Here is a 27,103-nt window from a genome sequence, read left to right as displayed (position 1 = left end):
CGTGACTGTCTACCCGTCCGTCCGTGCAAGCTGTAGCTTGAGTAAATATTGAGATATCTTGATGAAACTTGGTACACTTGCTTCCTGGCACCGTAAGAAGGTTGGTATTGTAGATGGACATAATCGGACCACTGCCACGCCTACAAAACGTCATTAAACGAAAACCAATAAATTGCCATTACTAAGCTCCACAATAAGGTACAAGACTGTTGTTTTGTATGACGAATCACATTAGGGAAGGGCATCTGCAGTTTAAACATTTTTTTAAAGTGGGTGGTAATAGGTTTAATGTACATATCTCCTAAACCACTAAAGTTAAGTAAAAACCAAACTAACTCAATATAAATCCTCTTAGCACTCTACAGTGTAAAAATAGGTGAAATCGGGTGATAACCCCGCCCACTAACCATATAACGGTTTTCATTCAAACTACTAAAAGTGCGATAACTCATTAAATAAACAAGTTAGAGACTTTCAATTTTACACATAGGATGGTATAATTAAGCTTTTTGGAGTCAATACAAAAGTTGGACCCATATCTCGGGATCTACTTGACCGATTTCAACCAAATTTGGTATATAATATTCCTATATTACAGTGCGAAAATAAGCTAAACCGGATTACAACCACGCCTACTTCTCATATAATACAAATTGAAATTCCATCTAATTTTTTTAATTTCCAGTATATAAATCAAGCACTAATGAATAAATCGAAATAAAACTTTGCAAAAAGAGTGCCTTTAAGATATGCTATCTCATTGCTAAAAATTGTCAAAATCGGGCCATAACTGTGCAACCCACCGTATACCGAAAAAGTGGACCCCAGTGTCGATGGTTGACTTTTTACCGAACTTATCGTTCAATGTATGAAATATATAATTGGAATTCGAAGAGAATCCTTTCCTGATAATATTACGTCTGTATGTCAAAAATGGGTTGAATCAGGTCAATACTTCTCTTAACTACCATATACCTAACTGAAAGATTTTTAAACTTCCGGCTGATTTTATACCGCATATATCGGCCAACATATAACACTACCCCTATCTCTCTTATACCTAATATAAGATATTCAAACTTGGTTGGTTTATTTCGCATATATCGGTAATATGTACTATACCGTTGAAAGTATAATTTTGCTTATACTATAGTTTAAGCCGAAAAAATGTGAATTTAGTATACAAACCTATTTGCCAAATATGTCGGTCAGTGTGTGAGTTGTTTATATATAAAATTGCTTTAAAATATGTTTCCGAGTATACCTTAATGTCAAAGGTTAATGCAACAAGCTCTGACCTTTCTCTGCCTCTGATATACACTGTATAGTGATTTACAACTTACCAGCCGACTTTAAACCGTTTAGGTTGGTCAAAATGTGTGACACTTTAATGAAATTAAGTGGACAAGTTTTCTTAAAAATTTTAAAATAATATTAAAGATTTAGCGCTGAATATGTAAAGATTTCTTGTAAACCTTGGTATAAACCTCATATCCCAAATATAATGAGTTTCCATCATCTGGTTGACGTTTTCCAAATCATCTCAATATATTAAATTAAGCCTCTTCGGTTGAGTTTATATACCATATATCTCATTTGAAGATGATTTTAATACAATTTTAACTGATGCGAATTAAACTAGGTGAGTTTATGACCATGTTGAATTTTTTCGCAACATTTTTTTTATATAAAGTTTTGTCAACGCTTGAAGGCCCTTCCTTACCTTTTTATCATGAAATACATGTGAATCAAGAACTTGAACTTTTTTCAATGACAGAAATGATTCTATGACAAACATTTTTTTTACGATTGTTTCTTGCATATACGTATCTATACGATTATACCTACATATACATATATGATTTATAATAGACTACATATAGCCGCATACATATTTTTGTACGTAAGTAAATATAAACATATTATGCCTATATTTATTTGAACAGCCTAGACAATTAGTCCACTTAGACATAGTATGATGAAAATATTTTATAGCGATTTCGACATTCGATTTCGAAGTAATCTTATCTTAGAGAGCATTCTTGTAGTAGTTGAACGAGATTAGTCGCCGAATATGTCCTTATAATGTTTGATGTCAATCGTACATCGTAATGTAAAACACAGGTGAAGGAGAAACGTCGCTTGCGTGGAGATAACCCTTTTAACTTTTATACACATACATACATATGTATTATATATCTAACGAATTAAAAGTAATGAAGAAAGAACGAGTTTTGTCAACGAGAAATATTTATACATATCGCACCATGGCTTAGTAGAACCTGAGTTCGTTGCCTGCGTCCGGCTACTACTGCTTATTTGTCTATGTGATGAACTGTCTATTTTACCTTGGTCACCCATATTACCTTTAGGCTTATTAATGACTGTCTTAGCTGTAACGCCGCGATCGCCTTCTTCTAATGATCACCTAAGATCTAATGCTGCTGCCAACAGGCCTTTATGGTATTTTTTCTTTTTTGCACTTATATATGTATGTATGTATGTACTTGCTTGTTTCCCTCAAAATAGTATTTAATTAAATCAAGAATGGTCCTTTAGTTCTTCTTACTTAGTCACAAATGCGGTCAAATGAAGTTGAAAAGCCATACGAGTATGTATTTACCTATTCATATATGGATTCGTTGTTTTCAATCATTGAATTGTACTTTAATGTTGCCATGAGCTGAAGCAAATAACCTGCCAAACCACTAAGTAAGAATGTGGAAGAACTCAAGCGAAGGAATAAATTCTTCAATAGAAAAAGACTCACTTAGAATGAGGTGATAAAATGGAATTCAGATACAATTTTCTACTGGACAAATAATAGTGCTCCGGTATAGGGATTACTCAATATGAGCAACGTTCGTTAAAAGCGGTGTATGGCCGATAGCGCAATCAACTCATGTTCCCGGCTTGACAGACTTGTCGTGGTGCTGTCGATCATATATCACTTTGATGATTTTCCATTATGAGAATAGTTTATCCATGTAAGTGTATTGTATGTACGTGTATTTGTACAGCAAACAGTCGATATGTAATCCACTACACACGATCGGTAGCCATTCATTGCATTCGTTTGGTAGCAGAAAGCAACGCGATCATTAACGTACGCCTTGGCAACATTAACTTCGACTTATTTTATCTTTCACACTCTTTCGCAGCCAGCTGCAACTCCAACAAACTACTGCTCCAACCCAAGCCATTAAAAGAAAAAAACATAAGTCTTTAAAGCTTGTTGTTAAGCGACCGAAGTCAGCTTAGGCAACCAAAAACAATCAAGGCGAATACTCGTAGCATTCAAGCAGAATGACTAACCGAAATGTTGAAGCAAACTAGACAATAAGCAAACAATGAAACGGCTCATACTCGCATAATCACAATGCAAACAACAATAAAAACCGGCAGAGCAACAATTTTTACTACGCTCAACACCAGTAGCCGTTTTACGCTGAACGTTTGTTTTCGTTTTTACTTTAAGCTTTTTGTTTGTATACATTATACGATTACGTTTTGTTGCTTTTAATATGAAGTTCAAGTGAGGAAATTCAACTGGCTCCTGAGATGATAGCTTCAATTTAGGCTTGTAAGTGCACTATCGGGGGGGAAGGGCGAGCTAGTAAGTGTATGGTTACGCCCAACTGTGAAGAAAAACACAGTATAGTGCAGTGACGTCGCGCTAGTTGAACCTTAGGACGTTGTATGTATACCGGTAATCAGTATATGAAATCATAGATAAACGAAAAGGGAAGTTATAGTCTGACGGCAAAAAATGTCAGTTATAAAAGCTAGCATTTGTGATATATAAGCTTTTACTTCAAAAGTACATATCGGTTTCCGAGCTTATAGGGATTGTATGGTCTGTCAAAAATGTGTTTTTGTGTTCAAAACGTCGTGCCGTATTGCTTCGTGTGGCAACTGCGGGAACAACTTGTATGCAACGATTCGACAAATGTATTAATATACGATGTCCAGCGCATATGAACTTCTCATTTTCAACGAGTACCGAATTGAAGTGATTGGCTGGGCCGGTGGTGCTAGCTGTGTCATAACGTGTTTTAAGGTTTTTTTTTATTATTATCTTTTGATCGGCGGTTGTTCTATTGACTTGGTTTATTGGCTTGCTCGTTAGATTGTGTGCTCATATGTATGGTATATGGACTGTACTGCTGTTACTCTGTATTTCCACGTCTGCATTTTGACTGCTTGTACTGCTGTTGTGTACGGTAAGGAGGTATCAACAGATCTGAAGATTTGGCGTGCAGACAATTCTCAAAACGAGCGAGTCAGAGATGAAAACAAAAAAAAAAACATATGTATGTAGAAAAATAGATAATCGGTGTTAGAATAAGAAAAAAGGCAGTAATAAGAGTCGTACTCGGAAACAGGCTCAATGATTATTATTTTTACTTATTGTCGCGTCGTGTTTGTCGCGAACCGGTTTTCTTACGCTATTTATATTTTGCTTTGCTGTTACTATACTCATATACTCGTATGCGTATTGTTTGCTTATCACATCGTGTTGTTGAGACAGATGTGACTCTCTTTGATAAGCTTTTCTTTGTCTCCTTTCTATACTCTCGCAACATGTTGCAACAGAGAATATAATACTTTGAACACAAAGACGACTACACGACAGCTAAATTTTCATGTCGGCAAATGTCGTCTTGAAGACAGCTCCTTGATTATTTTGAGGGTGGCAGCGACATATCAAACAGCTGATAAACATAATTTCGTTGTTGCCGTACTGAAACCTTTCACTTCATTGAAATTTGAATATTTTGATCAAAGTGAAATTTTTTGTGCCCAAAAATAAGTAAACAGGTCGGTGTATTTATTCTGAATTATCAATTGTTATTACAAATAATTATAATATATCAGTGCTATTTTATGCTTCTGTTGGTAGGATAAAGTTAGACCAGTTAGATATTTGAATAATTTTACATTTCACATATTATTGGCAACTCTACAGTTGCCCATTGCCGTCGACAAAATTAGAACTGGTTTTAATTTAGCGACAGCGACAACTGCAAGCCTGCTGCCGTGCTGTTGTCTAAATAACTGTGCTCATTAGACCGCAAGTATTTTAATAATTGACAGATGCTGCCTGTCGCTTGTCGCCGTCTATGTGTTCATATAGCTGCCATATTAACGGAACGTTCGGAATAAAGTGCTTGCATGGACAATTTTTTTGTTTCACGAGGTATCTCCATGAAATTAGATCTGAATCAAGTTCTTGTAAGAAACCTTTATATGTGTGAAGGGTATTTGAGCTTCGGTGCAACCGAAAATTAACGTTTTTCCTTGTTTAAATTCCATCTGATTCTTCAGTTTACAGTATACACCAAATAATTTTCGAAATCGGACTATAACTTTTCAGGGATCCAGACACTAAATATGCGAACCCCAATACATACGGCTAAACGACGCGGACGGTGCGCTGCCTCATGTTTTACGTCTAAACATGGACACATTGCGTGCAAAGTTTGGCAACTCGTTAATTTCGAGAAATGCTTTGTAAACGGAGCCGTGGTGGCCATTTGGCCGACAATTTGTTCAAATCATAAATGGCATGAAAAAAATCTTTATGAAGGTTTAACGTTTCGTAAGTCCATGAAAAATACTATTTAGAGCTTAAGGCCCCTTAAGAAACCCCTTCGTTAATCGTTAATCGGTCTGTCAGTCCGAAGTCAGGCGTTTGCTCTGTTTGATGGCGCTTGTTGTTCCTCCCACGCGGCCGCGGATTGCGTTAGCGACACAATGGCAGCGATCACCAGTATATTTGGTGATTGCTTAGAGTATTACAAACGCAGCTCTGTGCATTTACCATGCATTTCATTTCCAATTGTATTTGGTTCGCATCATTACACAACACTAAAAATTTTTAATTTTATAAGATATCTACATGAAATTAGATATTGCTGTTTGTCCAACACAACGTTATAATCTCCGAACAAATTGTTGACATAGCATATAGCTGCCATACAACTTGATCGATAAAAATCAATAAAATATCTTTTAATATTCTTTAGTGCCATAAGAAATGCCGCTCTGGAGGGTATTATAGCTTCGGTGCAGCCGCAGTTAACGCGATTTCTTCTTTTGTATATAAAATGCATTTCATATTTCCATCAGAGCGCCAATTATATCGCTGAGTTGCTCCCCCACGCAATGAATGACAGCGGTGAAATAAGTTAGCGGCCTTTGTTATTTGAGCTTGTTTTTTGCTGTTTTTGTGTTTTGAATATTTATGTATGTATGGCTTTTACACATATGTGTGTATGTAAATGTATATACATATATACTATGTGAACATAATTATACTCTCGCAATATATTGCACAAAGTGTAATAGCTTATTTATCTATCAGTGTTAGTAACAACTACAACTAATCCAGATAGTTATAGGGTTCTATGTACATACATATGTATGAAACCCCAAAACTCTGCAACTAATGAACCAAATATACATAATTATTGCAACTCTCAATTTTCTCAAATTACGAATATTGAATTCATATGCAAAATTTTTTTATAAAATATTTTGCTGACATCTGGAAATACTTGTATATCTAAAGCTTCAATTATTAAAAGAGTATATAATTTGCACCCGAACTTAGTCGGGCCTTACTTGTAATAATACATAGGAACGTCGTTGTTAATTAAACATTTATTTATTATAAACTATACGAGTATTATGTGGGTAGTTATCGTTCGTTTGTTTTATTTTGTGAAGTTATTGTTGTTGTAAATTAACATGCAAACAATCGCAACGCATGGCGTTTACGACTAATTTTGCTTTTGTGTTCTTTGTTGCTTTTGTTGTTGCGATATATTTGTATTTTTGTATCATTTTATTCACATTGTGTTTAATATGCCTGACGCCATGTGTTTTTGGTTAGCTGTTGTTTCCACTACTACTTACACTATGCCTTCTTTGCATGCTAATTTATTGCGTTTCTTTTTTCGATTGCTACCTTTATTGTTCGCTGGGAGTAAATGTCGAGCCTGTCCCCTTTAATTATTGTTGTTGCTGTTGTAAATTTTAATTTTTTACTCATTATATGTGACTAAACGTTTTTGTTGTTGTTTTGTCTACAGTGTGTAGCGACTGTTTGTTGTTGTTGTTTTATATTTATTTATTTTAACACGTTTTTGTTGTTGATTTATTATCATTATTCATTCAACTTTATTAATTATTATTCTGTTCATATATTTATCGACGACTTGCGTTGCTTAATAATATATTCGCACTTATAGACTTACATACTTCTATAGATTTGCCGCACAATGCAACACAATTGCAATATTTCTACGAAAATACTGAAAATCGGAACATTTAAGTAACAGTTTAATTCACTATAAAAAGTAAATCCTCATTTGTGTCGAAAGTTTCCTGTTATAGCATAATACTCCAGGCAACATTGATTATAATTACAAAAACTTGTTGGACTCTATTAATATTAGGTGTAATAAAAAAGAAATCCCTAATTTTTCCAATAGATGGCTCTAGTAAGCTGTATATCGCGTTGTATAAGTGCGATTGCATACGGAAAAAAAAAGGATTTCATGGCCCGAATTTTCATCTGCAAATCGCTGCTAAATCGCAATGAAATCGACGCATTTTTAGCGGATTGTTACTGATTGGGGGTCACTTATGATAACGTGAAGCGAAAACGGTCGTGGTCGAAATGCGGGAGCCGGCGTAAAAGGTGGCCAAGTCGAGGTTGACGGTCAGTCAGCAAGGTTTTTTATGTGTTTGCTGGGATTGGCAGGGAATCATCGACTATGTGCTGTTCGGCTACGGTCAAAATCTATATTCGCATCTGTACTGTCAACGATTGAACCGTCCTAAGTTAGCAAAAGCCCAGAAGCGGCCGCATAGGCCAATCGGAGAGGAATTGCCTTCCATCAGGACAGCGCCAGACCACACACATCGATAATGATTAGCCTAAAGTTCCGATAGCTTGATTGGGATGTATTTATGCATTCACCTCATAGTTTGGACCTGGCCTTAAGTGATTAATACCTGTTCCTGCCTATGGCGAATGATTTTGATAGTGAAAAATTCGCCTTAAGAGAAGCAGTTATAGTTTTTTTTCAAAAGGTACGAGGTATTTTAGGAGAGTAACATTATATAATTACCTTTAAAATTCCAAAAAGTTTTGGAACAAAACGCTGCATATTTCACCTATGTAAATTGGATAATTCTAACTATACTAAATAACACCTTCAACTTAAGGCAAATAATGGATTTATTTTTGCTAGACCTTATAGTTTTTTCACCGCCTGCTATAGACGCAGACACTGTACGAAACAGTAGTTCAACTCTGGAGACTCAGCGGCTCAGCGTTAATAGTTAATGGAGCACCGACTGCGCCACTTCCTTCCGCACCACCCTTTGTCTTAAGTGTATAGCGGTGCCATTCGCTGCCAGCAACAGCTTAATATTGCGGTGCAAGCAGTCAGCACTGCTCGCATGGGTAAATAGAAAACGACTCTGTCGCTTTGACTGGCCTTACTTCTTTGACTCCTACGCAGCGTATTCACTATGTATAAGTATTGTTTCCACTGTTTTTGCTATTATTGCTTTAGCCAACTACAAAAGTGGCGACAGCTTTTGTAGTAATATTGTGTATGTGTGTGTATAGTTTAGCTAGCTTATGCTTGAATATAAAAGAGAAATTAGAAAAAATTAGATGTGAGTAAAAATTAAATTACTACGTCGACGACGCAGCGGATTTCTTTGTTCAAATGATCAATTTACCCTTACATATACATATACATACATACATACTTATGGCAGATACCTATGTACATACATATTTATGTGAGTTAATATGAAAACTGTGGACACAAGTGCAAGTACAAGATGTATAAAAATACAAATTTCTGCATATGCACATACATATTTATATATATGTACATGTATACACATAATATGTAAATATCCTCGTTTGTTGTATCAATGTATTTAATTAATTTCTCTCCAAAGTCCATTGTGTCGCTAACTCGCATGCCCGTTATTAGCGTCCATAAAAGCAGGCAATAGCAACAATGGCAAGAGCCATAACAGCAATAACAACAGCGGTGCTGCTGCACTAATATTGACTTCAATTGACTTAGATTAATGGCCATGTCCACAATTCTTTTTATACCCTAATATACCCGGTATTAAGTTTGCCACGAAGTTTGTAACACCCAAAAGGAAACGTCTGAGACCCTATAAAATATATACATACAAAAATGATCAGCATGATGAGCTGAGTTCATTTAGCCATGTCTGTCTGTCTGTATATATACAAACTAGTCCCTCAGTTTTTAAGCTATCGATCTGAAATTTTGCAAGTGTCCTTTTTTTACTAAGAAGCTGCTCATTTGTCGGAACAGCCGATATCGGACCACTGTAGCATATAGCTGTCATACAAACTGAACCATCGGAATCAAGTACTTGTATGGGAAGTTTTTTTATTTAACGAGGTATCTTCACGAAATTTGGCATGGAATATTATTTAAGGCAATAATCCTATCTCCGAAGAAATTTTATAGATTGGATGGCTATAACATATAGCTGCCATACTAATTGAACGATCGGAATTAAGTTCTTGTAAATAGCCTTTGTATTTGTGAAGGGTAAGCTTCGGTGCAACCGAAGTTAACGTTTTTTTTTGTTTTTTTCTTGCATATGATTTCAGTGCAGTTTCTGCTATAAAATAACTTTGCTTTGTTGGATCATACACTAATATTTTATTTATTGTTGTTTTCAGGTACATCGATCTTTCTGACAATTCAATATTAATTGATAATCTGTAGGCTTTCGCACGAGCTTCTCTATCACCACTCATTATTTTCAACGAGTTTTAAAGCATATCCACTGTGTTTCTTAAATTTTGTAAAAAAAATATCAGGCATCTTTCGAAAAAACCTATTGTAAGTCAATAACCTACTGCAACTGTGAGTTACTGTTTGTTTTAGTAGCAACTTATGCTACCAGAAAATTAATTCGCTGTCAACGGGGATTTTACCTATAAAAAATTGGCCAGCTTCAAAGAAACGTTTAGGGAACCATTCACATGTGCGAATAATCAAAAGTCTTTACCATCTTTTATTCATCTCTAATCACTTTGGATACCGAAGGTCACATTTTAATTACTTATGTTGCTCACACAAGATGCGGCGAGAAGAAACTACGCAAGATATTAGTTGTTTGTTTGGTCATTAGGATGAAGCATAATAAGAAAAATCATACAAAGCGTACATTAGGAAAAAAGAGAGTTCAGTTTAAATGGTAGTTAAATGCTATAGTGGTCCGATCTGAACTATTTGTTCGAAAATTGTAGCACTGTTTGGAACAATAATCCATGTCAAATTTCATCATCATATCTTGTCAAATAAAAAAGGTTTCCATACATGAGCTTGATTTTGATCGGCCAGGTTGGCAGCTATGTATAAGCTGTAGTGGTTCGAAATCGGCGCTTCCGACAAATGGTCAGATGCTTGGGGAGCATGCACAAAATTTCGGATCGATATCTCGAAAACAGGGACTACTTCGGAGTAAGCACAGACAGACGAATATGTCCAATCGGTGCGCTGATGTTTTGTATAAATGCAATTGAGAATGTTATGAATGAAAGAAAATGTAGAAAATTGTCCGACTGAAGTGGTTGGACTCGTGTCACTCGTGTGATCGCAATGAGCGACTCCAAAAGAGAATTTGCCGTTAATGAGCGACATAAAGAGTCCTTGTCTGAACGCCGTCTAACAAAACAACATCAGCAAAACCATAAAAGCTAAAATCTAAACAACACAATTTCTGGAAGTCAGCAACGATTAAACAGAAAATTACATAAAAGAAGTCAGCAGAATAATCACATAAAAACAAAAAGCATGGGGAACCAAAAACTTTGCCCAACACAAACAAAAACACAACAACTATATACTACATATAATAATACAATGTGAGAAAATCGCGCAGCCAACTTCGATGATTCTAGGGAGCTTTGCTTGACTTCCTCGCATTGGTAGTGATGATGATGGCACAGGATGGAGATGAGTAGCTCCGAAGTGGAAAAATGGGAAATAAAGGGCAGAAAGAATGAAGTAAACAATGCTTGCTTGTCAATATATTTATGTACTTCTGTACGTACATATGCACAATCAATCAAAGTGAGCGCGATGTAAATATCTGCTTACATATGAACATACAAATGTATATAATTTCTCTGTATAAATTTATATATCCACATTATATAAGTATATAACTGAACCGCGCCAACAAGAAGTAGAAGAAGAACAACCATAAACTCCTCCATTGCACATTCGCAGCAATGAGAAGCCGATTAGTCAACCGGGCGAGTGTTACTTTCGTCTGTCTATATGTGAGTTTCATTACTTCGTCGCAAAGAATGAAGAAATGAAAGAAAATGGAATGAAAGCCCACACTATGTATTCGATACAGTGTTGTGCAAGAAATAGTTTTCTTACTGTTCTGATATTTGTGTGTATATTTTGTAATATAATCAAGCTGTATATAAAGGATTTAAATTTAAATATATGTATGTCTGTTCAATGGAAAAATGTTGAAATAGATAGACATTATTTTCTAATATGGTACACATAACATAAGGAAAACTTTCATTGCGACTAATGTTTTTCACAGCATTGTATAAATTTTTTCCATCTTCATATGCATATACAATCGCTAGTGCTAAAACGCGTTTAAGTAAAATCCGATTGGAACATAGAAATGAATGAATAAAACGAGCGAGCAAACGAACCAACGAACGCAACAAAGCGGCCAATATGGAATTGGATAAATTGTTGCTGTAATCGGACGGATGGCCACTGACGTAGAATGAAAACGAATATATAACGAATGAGCGAGCGCTACTATTTTGTTTGGAAAATTTTATGTGGAGGATTTTATTTTCAGTAGCTAAATACTTGTACATATTTTGCGGTGATTGTATTGTTTGTTTTTTACCGGAACGATAATATTAACATAGTTTATGATATACATATGTAAGTTCAAAATATTATTGGCGAAGCCTACCTTAACTAGTATTCGCAAAATTTGGCCTTCATATGTATGTGCATATCCCAACTTGTTTTTATTTGCAGGTTCCGTAGTTTTTTCAAATCAAATTCATTGTATTATAATAAACCGCATTTTTTACTCACAGTCCACCATTTTTTTTTGTATTTCACTAATATTTTTTATTACTTTTTCGTTATATAGTTATTAATAATTTAAAGCACGATTATATTGCTGAATTTGTTTTCGTTAACACTATGCGTTGTGCAAGATATGATTAGATTCGCAATACAATCAACAAATCAAAGTTTTATATTTTTTAAACAAAACTTTCATTTAATAAATTCTTTGATAATTTGTGGTACATTTTTAAGTTTTAATAAATAAGTTTTGTGGAATATAGCGTTGCCATACACATTTCTAATTCGACTTTTAATTTGTTGAAACTAGAAGAAGATTTTTTTTTATTTTTTGACACTTTTCAAAAAAAAATTTGTCATTACAAATGTGAACAATTGCACACCACATTCAAAAGTCTGTATTTGTATAAGAACAAACTCAGAGAGGCACTCGAAGCGATGAATACTTAACAATATTACCCCTCCAGCCCTGCACCCTTAATTTTACCACCTACACGAAGCTACTACGTTCTCTGGTTGGACCATGCCGCCTTTTGTTGTGAAAAATGTTTCATTCATTGAAGAAAATATAAACTATATACAAGTCGTTGCGAGCACGTCAGCAGCGGTTGTGACAGTAAAATCTACATAAGCGAAAGAGAGGCGGAGCAAACGAAGTTGACAGCGATCTCTCTGCCAAAACTTGTTAAATATGTGCGGAGGTTGGTGGGTGGAGTATTTGCTGGCCTGGTCAACAGAAAAAATTCGATATTGACCATAGCGGAATTAGGTATGCAAAGACCAAGTACGAGTATACCTCTGCATACATTCTCGGGCATACTATATAAAGGCGTTTTACACGTTAAAATTATATGATTATTTTAAATTCATGATACGAGACAAGTTTGCGAAAGGCTATAAACGAAATGAACTGCAAAACTTTCTAAGTATTTGTAAACATACCGTTCTTCTTCTTCCGTCCACATGAACTATGTAATGTATATGTATATTGTTTTCTGTTAAACGCACATAAAAAATAGTAACCGCACAAAATCGTGTAATCTTCGTGCACATATGACAACTCTGGTCTTTAAGTGAAGGTACGTAGGAGCACCACTTCATTATCTCCATTAATCTAAAAATAGACAACCAGCAGATGATTTTCATATATTATTTGTTCCTGACCATACTCATTTCTTCGAATAAAGCCTATATATATACTTATGTATCTATTTACAATGTCCACAATCCGCGCAAGCCTACGCCGCCCTCAGCAATCTCTCTGTGCGGTCACATGTGCCAACGCACAGATTACAGTCTCCTCAAACACTACCCTATTTAACAAAAATATTTCCCATAATATTAACTTACATCTGCTAAAAAGCAAAGGAACCCTAACCAATGCAAGTTTGACTCGGTTTATTAGAACTCGCTTAAATTTCTTGCACCGCAACAAATTTTAGAACTTTTACCATTCATTTGTTTTTTCTCCTCCGCTTTTGTCTTCCTTTTCATCTCAAAATACACACCTACAATGGAATTCGATTTTTTCTCAACTTCTTATTTACGCTCACATGTTTACGCTCTCTTTTGTTCACTCACTTATTGAAACCGTCATTCAGTTCAGTTTACCTATTTGCTTTAGTGTCCTCTTCTTTTCACTCTTTCTGTGATATCAGAAAAACTTTAGCCAGATTTTTCTTTACATTTTTTGGAATATTTCAAGATTGGTTTTTTTTTCACAATTCAACACTATTTAGCAATAATTTCACATTTCACACACTTGAGTTCAGAAAGCCATTATTTGTTCTACAATTAAGAAATTATAAGAAAAGGAAGGAAAAAAAAGAATTTTATCCTTCAATTTTCTTTTCAGAAAAAGTCGATGAACGCGACAATCAGAAACGTTCGTCCGTCTTTTAATCGAGCTCAACGCGAAATAAAGGCAGCACACAGTTTGGACTATCAGGGTTGCATTTTATGTGCATAGGAAGGTCTAAAAGTGTACTGCATAATTTTATAACTTCTGGCTTGTTTATTGAGGTTTAAAAACTTAATCCAGTTTTAATTTGTATGTTATGATTAATTGGATTATATTCCGATGTCGTGAATTTGCAGTTTAATCCAAAAATATACAGAAATCTGCAAATCAATTTTAAATACATTTTCACTTACTGCAACTCTTCTAGGAATGTGTGAGTGAATAAGCAATGTGATATGTTAGAACTAAAACGCGTACACAGTTTGAAATAAAATGTGAAACTCGTAAAGCTATGCCTTTGCTACCCGCAAGTAGATGGCGCGCACTAAAATTAGTGTCTGAAAAGTGATTGGCAATCGTAGATTGGTTAACTTTAACAAAATAACTTGGACACCTTGACAGAAAGCACAACTAATGACAAGAAATATTGTCCAAAATGTGCTGATGGCGTCCGTGGAATATTCATAGAGAATGATGAAGTTAAAGTTGGAGAAGCCTTAAGGAATACCGTTCACCTTAGCACAATTGATCTAGGAATATTAAAGTTGTTTAAGCTAGAGCTGACTTAGTATCTAAGAAGGGCATTGGTTCCGTAAATCCTTACTGATGGCTGTCGTCTCTCGACAGATTCCTCCTCTGTCAACTTATCACGGGTGTAAGCGTCCATTGTGTAAATTCTTCGGAGATTGTACCGTTGTCTCGGATAATAGTCTATGCCAAATTTTGTAAATAAATTTCAAATAAAAATACAAAAAAACAAAAACTTTCCTCTTCAAGGGGTGGATTTTGATCGATCAGTTTGCATGGCAGCTATATACTATAGCAGATCGATATCTCAAAACTTGTGGGATTAGTTCGCTATATACAGACAAACGGTCAGGCACACGGACATGGCGAAATCGACTCTGCTCATAATGCTGATCATTTATACTTGTATACATATGTACATATTATATGTCTTTTATAGGGTCTCCGACTTTTCTTTTAGGGTGTTACAAACGTCGGAGAAAACTTATCACACTATGTTCAGAGTATAAAAACGTGCCTATGTACATATACATATGTGCAGTAAATATTGTATTTTCTAGAAGAAAAAAGTATAGGTTCTGGAAATCTTAACTGGGTCTGAGCGTCGTCCCTTGGCAGGCAATGCCAAACCCTATTGAGGATTTCTGTTCTATTCATCTAGCACAGGTGTAAGCGTCCATTATATAAAAATGAGTCTGTGTATACGTGCAGTAAATACTTACTAGAAAGAAGAATATCGAAATAGGCATACGTCAAACTCTAATTGAATATGAACGAGGTACAATGTATGGCAGTGGTATACTTCTTTCTTCTTTACAATAAGGCTGAAATTGGTTACGGAAACTTTAAGTAAAACTTATGAAATACTAAGCATTAGCAATTGCTGTGGCAACAACAACAATAACAGTACAATAACCATATCCCACCTGTCGCAGATTGCCGAATGGCCATTCGTGCCACAAACTTTAATGAAAGCGCAAAGTTTTCTGGTCATAAATCTAAGCCACAACAGCAATAGTAACAATAAAAGCTGTGAACAATACAAATATACATAAAAAAAACAAATCGGTGCAATATCTTCTAGCAGCGCTGCTGACAGCTACGCAGCAGATAGTAGATATGCATCTGCGTATATATATGTACATATGTATATAAGTAGAGTACATTGATAGAGGCCAGTGGACGATAGCAGCTTTCACCCTTTTCGATTGACAGCTCTTATGAGAGTTGGGAAATTCGTTCAGTTTACTATCAACGCCAACACAATACTGACAATTTATATGTTTCTACAAATAAGTTGTTGTTTATCCTATTTCTTCTCCCCAGCTGCGAGAAAAGTTTGTACTCATTCCTTTCACCTGTCTGTTGTGCTTTTATGCCTTCGGTCAGGTCATTCATTCTGGCTAATGGCACTATTTCCCTGGGAAAATGTTATTTGCGTACCGGAGGCAAACTTTTATCACAAACCATCCGCGCATCCACAGCCCGTGGTTTGCTTCGTTTTTTTATTTTCTTTATGATTTTTTTTCATTGACTTTTATGTGAGTTTATGCATCATTTGATGCTTTGTGGTGGCAGGGAATAGCTTTTGCGCCAAACCGGAAGTTATAAAAATGTGCCGCTATTCATAATGCGCCCACTAGAACGGTATATCGCTTGTAGTGTTGTTGTTAGTGTTGTGCTACTCATTGTCCTAATATTTTGTTAAGGAATTTGCCCGGGAAAGCTGTTGATGCCAAAACTTCGCCACTGGAGTCTGGTTAACAATGCACATATGTTCACCGTTAAGCCTGATTCTTAACGGTATGTGGTAGCAGAAAAAGTGGAACAAATGAAGAAGGTTGTGATTTATAGACTAGGTCAAAATATCATAGCGCTTTAAAATAGGAGGGTTTTCTTTTCGGGTCGTATCTGAATAATTTTTATAAAAAGATGCGTTGTGAATTCTTCAGCCCTATTTTGGGATTGTATCCTATGTGTTGCATGCAGATATAACCCACAGCATCAGGCAACTTCACAGCAGGCTGCACAAGAAATTGAAATATTTCCTGTTTACAACGAGTTTCAAAGCAAGCTCACTTGCGCTGTTCAGAATCCCAGAACTTTGGTAACTTAACTAGTTCCTATTTGGTGGGTTGCCGTAGTTAACAACGCTTTTTCGTACAATAAATTAATGACCTTGACCATGAAACCAATTTGTTTTCGCGCAATAAAGGACCGCCCTAACATGCACACATTGGAAATTGTCAAATAAGTAGCCAGTCATTAAGAACGCCAAAACGTGCTGAACAATTGTTGCAGAACCAACACTGGATGACTAAAAGGAATCTTAACAACCTTTATTTTAAATTAAATAATTTATTTTTTCCAAGGTCTACGGCAAACCTTAAGGTTTCTATTACATTCACCTTGAGTGCCCTTCATTTGTCGCTTAAGTGACATTTTATGTGAGACATAAGTTCGCCTGCTGACCAATTTTTCACCAAATCCAACTGAAATTTATGACTTTCGAAAGAAGTTTTGTAGCTAAATGGTCGACCCTGCCATGTAAATAGGTTGCGAACCCCTTATTGCTTGGAGTTTAGGTTCATTTTGACTTTGCAAGCAGTTTCCATTTAATTTTTCTACTTCTACGCCATGTGAGTAAGTGAAGAAAATGGTTTTATGTCAATACCCGCTGGCCAGCGAGCGTTATTCGAGCCAAATTCGAATGGTAGAGCTTTTATTCGTTAATATTTAGTACGAAGTTAAGTTAACCCTTTTTTGATCGTAAATTTCCAGCAGCCGACGGCCTTGAGCAATGTTTATGAGCGCAGAAACGATACATGTTCGAGTCGGAAAGGAGCAGTTGCCGTCTGTTTGCATGTAACAATACCTTAGTACCTTACCAATTTAATATAATTGCATACTGAGAAATTGTTTAAAGTACGTTTAAGTGGGGTTAGACGATCTTCCGCCGCAATTTCGGGAAAATCAGGTATTTTTTTCTGTTGAAAATAAGGGTATAAGCCATCTGTCTTAACAGCTGGTATTACACCTTAGATTATTTGAAATTATATAAAATTGCTCTTTATAATGACGTAAATAATATTCGTCCAAGAAGTGCGTGCTTAAAAGTATCCGAAACTTATTAATAGCGTCAATCTTTTTTCACTTTTTTAACATTTCCATCTACGGCCTGTGCAACACTTGTTTAAGCACTCCATTATAATATTTTTATGCAAAACCAAAGCTGCTTAGCACAGAGTCTATAAATTATACTTTCATATTTTTGAATAATTTTCCTAATATCCTTGCCGTTCCGAGAGTCAGTGTGTTTGGACACTCCATTTATGGATATGTGACATTATCACTCAGCGCTGCGTTTGTGTGTTGCGAATAAATTTTTACTGACCGCATTGCAGATATACGTTGCACATATCAGCTTCCCGTTAAGAAAAATTACTTGACTTTTAAGAAAACTTTTTTAAAATACGAATTGCAGAATTGAATTCGACAAATTACAAATGCTAACGTTACATTAGTAATGGTGAAGAACGTCGCCAAAATATCGCGATGGGAGCTTTTTCAATCCACTAATAGTAATTTGGGTGAAATCGTGCGCATCGTCGGTTGACTTCAATTTGTCAATGGAATCTATGGAAGTGTTTTTCCAGAGGTTTTAGTTTAGCTCATTTCATGTCAAAAGGTGTCTTAGCCGATGCTCGTAGCTTATTAAATCGTAATTCTGCTGTTGTTTATATGTTTCAAAGTTCTTCGTTGCTCAAATAGTTGCTGTGTAAGTTGTTCAATATATCTTAATGTAAAAACTTACTGAGGTCTTAAAGAACATAGACGGGTTTTGTTAGCTTTTCTAAAACATGCATCGCTCTAGATCTGTTACAACTCTTCGGATTTAACTATATTCGTGCGGTTTGTTTAGAGATGGCGTAACTGAATTGAAGCCAAGAGGCGTTGAAAAACGATTTTGCATGTGAGTACGTTTCACATCCGAACTGGGTATCAAACATTTTCTTGATTCATTCTTATCCGCCAAGCCGGCGCAGTTGTTTGGAGATAATATCCACAAATTGTCAGAAAGATGGGAAAATGTTGTAGCTTCACATGAGCAATACTTTGAACTACTTGTATTGTACATGTTTAAGAATATCAACACTAAAGTCGTGAGTTGTGTTCAACACGTTTGGATAATTGTTTTTAATAGAAACAAATTAGACACGACAGCGCCGCCACTCAACTAACCAACTTCTGTAACATTCAATGTGAGCATAGCTTAATCCTTATCGTCTCATTTGCGCAGTTAACTAATCATTATTGTTGTTGGTGACACTGCCGAAAGCTTTTCGTTGGTTTGAGTTCGGCAGCTTTTGCTGTTTGTTGCATTCCTTTTGATGAGATACTATTACTGTTGTTGTTATCGTTTTTGTTAATCGTACACGTAAGCGTGCTTGTTGCTGTTACGCCCATTTGTTCCAGGCTGTGCTAGCAATTAAATTTTCTTACTTCCACAATTTTGCTCAGTTAAAAACTATTCGCATGCACACAATGACATCGTATGTTCGTGGCGGCCTGACGACACGTCAACGGGCGGCGCATCAGCCGCACCTGTAGTGGTAACTTTTACTACTTAAGCAGACATTCTCAGATACACACACACACACGCACACCCATACACTGAAATAAATCTCGGCGAATGTTAGCAGGAATTTACAAAGCAACTAAATATGAACAATAACAACCATTTACTTAACACGAACAAAAATATGAGACTACTTAAGTAGTTAGATGTGTATACATGGTTGTGTGTGTGCAACCACAACAACTGCACTCTTAATAAGCACTATCGCATTGCCAACTATAGGACCAGCACAAATTCACATACTGCTATAATTGCACCCCCCTATACACGTAGAATGGTTGGCCCTCGCCGCCTCACCACGCCAACGCGCAGCTGTGCTTGTGGCTTTGTTTTTCATTGCCTGTTGATGTTGTTGTTGTTGCAGCACTATTATTGTAGTTACGTGCGTAACTATTACATTTCGGTATTCATTACTTGCTTGTTGCAGCTGCAGTTGTTGCTTTTTTATATTTCTTTTCGCTTTGTTGCCTGTCTCTATTCTCTTTTTCTGCTTCCTTTTGCATCATTAATTATTGCTTACCATTAGCGAAATGTTGTATGGGCAAAGTAACTGAAAAAACTATTTCAACCACATAACTACCTCACCTATACATACAAACTTACACAGGCATACCAAGCTACATACATATATTGTACAAACATATATGTCATACACCAGCTGGGTGGAGGTGTGTTGGACATTTTAGAGTGCTTTGTTATTTCAATAAAGCTTTGCTTTATTTATTTAAGAACTATGATAATCGCTTTCTAAATTTCTCGAACCATCATTGAAATGTAATATAATCTATGCGAAATTTCGTGAAGATATCTTGTGAAATAAAAATGTTTTCCATAATAGGACTTGATTTTGTTTGGTCAATTGGCATGGCAGCTAAATGTTATAGTGGTCCCATATCGACAGTTACGACAAATGAGCAGCTTCTTGAGGAGAAAAGAGCGTGTGTATAATGTCTGCTCGATATTTCAACAACTGAGTACTAATTCTCATACATTTATATTAGGGTGGAACGAAAAAAAATTCTTTTTTTTTGCTTAGCCTGAGGGTAAAATCTGTATATTATAAAAAAAAAAAATTCGTGGACAAAAAAAAATAAATATTTTTTATCATCTAGAGGTGTCCCACTCACTATTAAAGTAAATTTTCGAGTTAAAATTTTTATTTCGCAAAACAATTTTTGATAAGTGTTCTAGAAGCTGTGAAGAGTCCTCTTTCTGGCCAAGCGTTAAAATAAAGTTTGAGTCAAAACCCGTCACATTCGGTAATTTTTATATAAATGCAAAGAGTTTACACCAAAAATAATCTTTTCTTGTCCAAAAAAAATGTTAACTCAAAATTTACTTTAAAACTGAGTGGGCGCCTCCAGATGTTAAACAATTTTTTTTTCGCTCCACCCTAATATATATAGACAGACGGACATGGCTAAATCGACACAGCTCGTCACGCTGATCATTTCTATATACTTGTATATACTTTATAGGGTCTTGAGACTGCAATTAGTAGCAAGGTGAGGTATTTCATTTGAGTGGGAAAGCTTGCTAGTTTGCGTTAATGCTTCTTTCCATCCATCCACCGGTAGACGATTAGAAAGGAAAATCCATGACCTGTCACTAACCAATTTATTGCAGCGTTTACTCAATGTTTATCAACACAGAAAATCTTACTAAATATTTTTTCTCTATATACACATAGTTGCTCTTGTAGAATATTAATGTTACATAATTATATGTGTCAAAAATTTGGATTTTCGTGAACTTTAATCGTTGGCTGTAGTTTTCCTACTAGGCAGATTAACCATATACACATAGTAAGTATAACTTTTGTAAGTTGTTTGTTGTTTTGTATAATTAGGCAATAAAGCTGCACTTACTCTTTGTGTGTATGTGTTGTTTAGCTAAATATAGAATTTTAATTTCCACTGAGTTCGGCTGCCCTTTAATGCGGTTTACGTGTTTGCGACTTACCGTGAATTCTGTGGCGTTGCGTATACGCCCAGGCACACGCCTATGTACTTCAAAGGCACTCCACTCCGCCTACTCCGCTCACTCGAACTCGCGAATTCTCTTTACTTTAACTTTACTCCATAAACAATGGCAAATACTGTTTGGCTGTGGGGTTGCATCAAACTGTTGTCATTATTGTTGTTGTACTCGGTATTCTAAATGGTTTTTAATGGCTGACATGAGTGTTGGTTGGTTGCACTACAGAGTCAGCGAGACTGGCGGCTACGAAGGCTGCGTCAATCGCTGCTTGTGGTCGCACGTCAGCTTGCGGCCGCCTTTGCGGCGGTGAACAGCAAGTGGAGCACGAGGGTGTGACACCGCAGAGCGTGTGCGGTCGACCACACCAGCCTACCACCTGCATGCATTTAACAATTCTTTTTTTCAGTTTTTGCTGTTACATAGCTATTTGCCACCGCTGCAAGCAATGACTGTTTATGGTAAATACTTTTTATGGTCCAAAATTTGCTGGTACAATAGTGGCTTTTGGATTCATAGGTCTCGTAGGTTTCACACTGAATTTTGTCATTTACCTTTTCTAATGATTCACTTTGGTTGAATAGTTAAATGCGTTGGACTGCTGTGCTTATCTTTTATTTTATTGTTGTTACTGCTGAGTCTTTTTGGGCGAACGTAATGCGCCGCAAAAGCGTGTGGTTCGTTTTGTTTCAGAAATGTTTGCGCAATACATTCAAATTACACACTTTCTACTACAACAAAAGGCAGATGGAGTTCGTGGTATTGAAATTAGAAAAAAAATAGGTAATCTGTATAAAAAGTGATTGCTATGTACTTTTTGCCGATAGCTAATGGTTTTTATATTCATGGTGGCTCTTTTGACGTTAATTGAAATTCACATTTACATCAATAATAATTTATGGCTGCACAGATTTTGGCATTGTATTTTGCAAGCGTGCTTTCATTAAATGCGTCAGTGATTGAAACACTGTCCTTACGTGATTTTATTCAAAGCAAATTAAAAACAAATTGGGTTGACAAAAAAGTGGAGCGAAATAATTTGGAAATTTTGTTGTCTCTCACTCTCTTGTGGACGTTGTGAACGCCATCCGAAATCATTCACCAAGATTTCAACGCAAATGCGGTTCAAGAAAAAGCAGTGGACCGACGATTTCTATTCCGACCAGCATCGAAAAATGTTTTTTTCCTTATAGCGTGTGTCCCTCGAATGTCATTCTAAATCCATAAAGATAGCATCCAAAAAAATAGGTCCTAACTATTAGTAATGAAATATGTTTTTATAAAAGGCACAACAATTTTTGGTAAACTTTCTCATTTATGGACGGATAAATTATTCATTTTGCACGCATAAATTACGTTCCAGCGTATATAAGTGTGACTTAACTTTTGCCAAACACAAAACGAAGCTGATTAAACCGAACTTGTAGACTTGGCTTCACATCCCAAAAATATTCGATTTTAACTCAATGACTCGAGCGTTCCATGCCTCAGTGCCCCAGCTCATGAAAAAGTCCTCTATAACTGAATGCCGTCACTTAAAAAGAAATAAAAACAACATGCATACATATATTTTTTGATAATTCAAGTTTTGTTTATTTTTCAATTATGTCACGTGTTAATTCGCTGATCTTTCGCTTGTTGAATTCTCGTTTTTTTTTCATTTCATTTTATAGTATTTTTCATAATATTTCTCTCACTGCTATGCACTTATGCGATTATACTGAATTATTATGCTCATTTATGTATTTTTCCAAATTGTTTTATGAACTTTTGTGGCAATGCCTGTATGAAAATAAGGAGTAAAATAACAAAAATAAGAACAACATAATTATAGTCTAAAAAATGTAATATTTTTATATTGCAGTTTCGCGTTAAAAAAATGTTGCCCACAAAGAAAAGTACAGTTTTAGAGTATAAAATATGCAGATTCTGCTTTGAATTTCTGTTTATTCTGCGGCAAAAACTTGATTAAATTTTCGTCTAAAGTAAACAAAACGAGAGCTTAAGTAAATTTTTTTAAATTTGTTCTAGGCTTTAATAGGAAATTTTACAATCACTATTTGCTTTGCGCAAGTCGAAATTAGTCTGAATTTTCCTCGATTTTGCTTTATTAAAAACATATTTAAAAACTTACAACTATTTTTCAATTAATTTTAATTATAACAATAATTAGCTAACGTATTTGCTAAGTTTTAATGTTTATATTTTATTTAATAGTCAGCTTAGTTTATTGGTCACTGCTTAAAAGTAAATTTTTTTTTGGTATGCTTTTTAAGGTTTCTTTTTGTGTATGTGTAGGGTATATTGGTAACTTTTCCGTTATACATTTATGAAAATTTATAGAAGTATTTTTTTATTTTAATTTAATTTTTTGCTTTTTCATCTACTTTCTCAAAATTTATGCGCTCTGATTCAATTAAATATTTAACTACATACGAGTACATACATATATTTATTTATGAGTTTGTTTTGCACACTTTTATCGCATTTTATGACTAAACAAATTACATACAATTAGATTATGCAGTTTTGCCTTTGATATATTTAATTAGTTTCACAGTTTCTTTAGTATCATTGTATGCTGTTTGTATAAATGTATGTACATGTAAATTTTTATTATAAGTAGATACTTTCAGAAAGCTATAACACATTTATTCTTTAATTAGTCATAACATATTTCACTTGTTTTTACATGCAAATTATATGCACAAAATAACAAGTAGTTTATTGAAAATTATTGAATTGCATGGTTATATAAAATAATATATCGTTATATATGTATTTTAGGGTGTCCGTTTTTTCCAAGTTGACTTGTTTACAAATGCCGATAGAAGCTTCAGTTTTTGATTAAAATACATGATTCAATGGAAACAAGCTCTTTATTTTCAATTAATGTCTAAATCATGTTTCTTTTCGCGTGTATGTATATAATATCGGATTTTTTGGTGTTTCGCATAAAGCTAGCAAGTCTACAACTTTGAAAAAATTATATTTTAATACAAAATTTTCTGCTCTACAAAACAGGTCCGGTTGGTGTTTTCCATAAAAATATTGCTTTAAAAGTTATACACTGTTTAAGTTATGCATCAAATGTACTTAGTATTCATACAAGCGCCATATAAATTATATGTTGCTCATACGGTATGGTGTACTGTAGGAATATGTACAGTGCATTTGATGCATAACTTTAACTGCGTATAATTTTTAAATGAATGTTTCTATTGAATTAATCAACATGACTTTTTTGTAGAGCACTAAATTTTTTATTTAAAAAACCTATTTTCAAAAGTTGTAGGTTTATTTGTTTTATGCAAAATTTTTAAAAATCCATTTCAAAAACGGAACAAGTAATACGATTTAGGTATGGTTTAAATTGAAAAAAAAGAACTTGTTTACTTTGGATCCGTTTTTTAGGACAAAACCTGAAATTTCACGCGGCGTCTGCAAACAAAAAAAATAAAAAATCAAGTGGGAAATAACGGATGTCCTTATGTATATAAATAATGTATATAAATCTTGTGTGCAACGGTAACAAGTCAGTTTAATTTCTCACTCAGAAATATTTGCTTAATTTTTTTAAGAGCGTTTTTTATTAGATTTTTCCATTTAAATTTCACTTACTTTTTTTTTAGACTATTTGATTAAATTGAACTACACTTAAATCTTTACACTTATATGCTTAATGAGATAAACTGTCCTTTAGCTATTTATTATTGATACACTTAAATTATTGTGTTTTGACATGGAATACCGTTATAGTAAACACACACATACCTATATGTTTGAATTAAACTTCCAACCACATTATAGTTACAAGTACATATATATTTATTAGATTTTGCTTAAAGTTCAATTTGATCTAATTTTTTTTTTAATATTTACATTAATTTTACAATTACTTATATGGCAACCATATCTTCATTCCTGCTACAATTAAAAGTTGCTTATAAACTATGCTGGTTTTTGTTGTTATTTTTTAAGTATTGTAATAAATTTATATTTCAGTTATGTTTTCGGTGCAGTCTAGGAGTTTTACTTAAACTTAATTTGGTTTTCATACATCTTCATTCACCTACAATTATTATTTTTACTTTATACTTTTTCTTAATTTTACTACAAACTTCGTTTCATGTTTGTAAATATTTTGAGCAAATTGTTTTGTAGCTCTCGAAATTCACCCTCGATTTCACGGTTTTGTTGTATCAGCACAATATGAGTTCGGCTTTAGTTAAACACCACGAACATTTAATATAAAACGAAAAAAGACAGGCGCAGAGGTGAGTGAATGGTGTCTTCGCTGCTTGTCATTGGCAGACATGTTTCTAGCACAAATTTTCGCAAAAATATCTAATAAGGTCTAATAATTAATCCAGGCTTTCAGGTGTTACCTAATCGGCATTTGCGAAAAATAAAACCTACAGTAATCAGAATTGTAGAGCGAGATATTATACCTAAACTCTCCATGAAACGCTCCAACAGTTGCTGCTGATATCCAATTAAATGTACTTTATGGTACAAGGAAGAAATATATGTCGACTGTTTACTTTGCAGCGGCGCTTGGTTTTAGTATTCTTAGATTAAATTCCTTCTATAAACCGCTTATTCTTCCTACCGTGCTTTGTGTTAGTTCTAGTGAAATCCATAATGTTGCTGACTATTTGAAGAAACGCGTTATTTCATCTAATCATAACAGGTGCCATAGCCGCACTGGGTGTACCAATTTCGCCAGCATGCTTAGTTCTCTACTCTTGCTCGCTAGATAGGTAGTAAAGCATATGCCGTTGTATCAAAAGTGTGAAGGAAAATTGAAAACTGAGTTTTCACGTTTAATTTAAATACTGTGTTTCGACAGGTCAATCTAGCGGTAAACCGTGTACCGAATGAATCAAAATTTTGGAAATTCCTACTCAATTGCGCCAAACAGTTTGCTAATTGACTTCATTGCAGTTTTAAATTGTTAGCGAAAGTTTGAAAGCCTGATGAAAGCAATCAGTGGGCGATACACGCTTACGTTGAAACCCCAAAATTGGTGTTTCCTTTGTTTTCATTAACCTTTTCAAAATCAGTGCGCACCACTATTAAAACACGTTAGAACTTTTGCATTAGCAACAACTGAAAAAAAACAATATCAATAACAAATGCAGCTGCCCTAATGCGGTGGACAGTTTAAGAGGCACTGGTGAATGGGCAAAATACCAAACTGGGGTAGCGGTTTCTAAAATGGTGGAGCAAAAAAGTAGTGGTAGCATACAATTCACGCTTAAATTATTTATATTTTGTTCATGCAGGTGGCCACACAGCAAATTGCTAACGAAACAGAAGAGAAATCAAACAAAATAGAGCGGAAGCAGAACTTTTACCCGAAACGTGAGTAAATGAAGGTGAGTGAAATAGTTTGAAGTGAAATAGTTTTTTGGCAACAAAACGGCTGGATTTCAAATGAACAGGGGGATCAATGGGTACTAACAACACATTATTGCATCGATTAAGCAAAATACAACAACACACGCGTGCAAGAAAACTTTTGTATAGCTACATATGCTTGCATCGTACATATAAGCATTTGGCCGTGAATACTTGAAAATTTCTGGTTTAGTTTTTCACGCCAGCAAGTTTTTACAGTTATGCACATTTTGGCGTTCACCTGCCGATGATTACTTCTCTACGTTGGTTTTTTTTAAACTTTTGGCAATACAAACTTTTATTTGCTTGTTGTTGTTTGAGAATCAGTTTTGTATTTTTAGTGTAAAATTTCTTGTTTCCTCATTTTTTATGCTTTCGCTTTCGCTTTCGTGCTTTGTTTTGGTTTTTCATTTATATTTGTCGAAT

General features: G+C 34.9%; 1 protein-coding gene across 10 annotated transcripts in view; it reads right to left on the bottom strand.

Moving 5' to 3' along the window:
• cic (Putative transcription factor capicua) overlaps positions 1-14,087 on the bottom strand; it is a 57,543-nt gene extending 43,456 nt beyond the window's left edge. For 6 of the 10 annotated variants that reach the window (XR_011397299.1, XR_011397300.1, XM_070112479.1 and 3 more), the window contains exons 1-2: positions 13,622-14,087; positions 12,049-12,476 (exon numbers count right to left, since the gene is read on the bottom strand). The gene's annotated coding sequence lies outside the window, so the exon portion shown is untranslated. The remainder of the gene's footprint in view (positions 1-12,048; positions 12,477-13,621) is intronic. The other 4 variants (XM_070112446.1, XM_070112460.1, XM_070112450.1 and 1 more) reach the window with 4 other exon arrangements.
• Positions 14,088-27,103: the final 13,016 nt, after the last annotated feature.

Source organism: Bactrocera oleae, chromosome 2 (assembly GCF_042242935.1).
Source record: "Bactrocera oleae isolate idBacOlea1 chromosome 2, idBacOlea1, whole genome shotgun sequence".
Lineage (NCBI taxonomy): Eukaryota > Metazoa > Arthropoda > Insecta > Diptera > Tephritidae > Bactrocera > Bactrocera oleae.
The sequence above is the reverse complement of the archived record's forward strand: the minus strand, read 5'-3'. Positions and strand labels throughout refer to the sequence as shown.